This window comes from Bison bison, unplaced genomic scaffold (genome assembly GCF_000754665.1).
Source record: "Bison bison bison isolate TAMUID 2011002044 unplaced genomic scaffold, Bison_UMD1.0 scf7180017864475, whole genome shotgun sequence".
NCBI lineage: Eukaryota > Metazoa > Chordata > Mammalia > Artiodactyla > Bovidae > Bison > Bison bison.
The window spans coordinates 2,148,640-2,149,453 of NW_011495036.1; the positions used below are offsets into that span (position 1 = coordinate 2,148,640).

Below are 814 nucleotides of genomic sequence, written 5' to 3' on the forward strand. Positions count from 1 at the left end.
ACCCCACCCCACCCATCGAGACCCCGTAGAGCTCCGAGCTGGGCTCCCTGCGCCACATGCAGCAGCTTCGCGCTCGCTGTGTCACACGTGGTACTGCGTGTGTCGGTGACACTCTCCCAGTTCGTGCCCTGCCCCCCACCCCGCCATACTCACGGGTCCATTCTCCGCATCCGCGTCTCTATTTCTGCCCTAAAAAGGAAAGAAACTGAGTCATTTTGTAGAGACCTAGATGGACCTAGAGACTGTCATACAGCGCAGAGTAAGTCAAAAAGGGAAACACAAATATCATGCATGGTGAATGCGTGAATGTGAAGGACTCGTGGACGCCCCGCACTGGGGTTTCCCCAGGTGTTGGGAGAGCAGGCAGTCAGCAGGAACATGAGCTTCGCTTGGGTCTCTTTCCCAGTCTCCCCGCTGGAGTCGCTGCTCTTTCACGTGTGTTCTGCAGCCACATTTTCTTCCCTGGGAGGGTGGAGCGTATGGACTGGAAGTTCAACACACACGCCCCTTCCTGGGCAGATGCTAAGCCCTCAAAGGTCACGTCGGGTGGGGGAGTTTGCCTGCCACCCTGCCCGGGGGACTCCAGCCAAGTGCTCTGGGATTCTGGCTCTGACCGTGGCTGCTCAACCCTGTGGCTCGGGCCTCTGGCCTGTGGCATCCACCCTGCATGGTGCAGGCCCCGGGTAGCACAGGGCGCTTCTTCTGGGGCCATGAAAAGCAAAAGAAATCAAGCCCGACCCCTGGCTCACACACCTTAGGGAGTCAGAATCCCCTGCAGGGCTGGTGAAAATGCTTCCCTCCGGGGATTCTGGCG

The 814-nt window shown here is 59.0% G+C and overlaps 1 protein-coding gene across 1 annotated transcript in view; it reads left to right on the forward strand.

The window, feature by feature from the left end:
- The window catches only part of AGAP1 (ArfGAP with GTPase domain, ankyrin repeat and PH domain 1), a gene marked incomplete at its 5' end in the record, with an annotated part of 374,015 nt that overhangs the window by 370,163 nt on the left and 3,038 nt on the right, over window positions 1-814 (forward strand). The window lies entirely within an intron of this gene.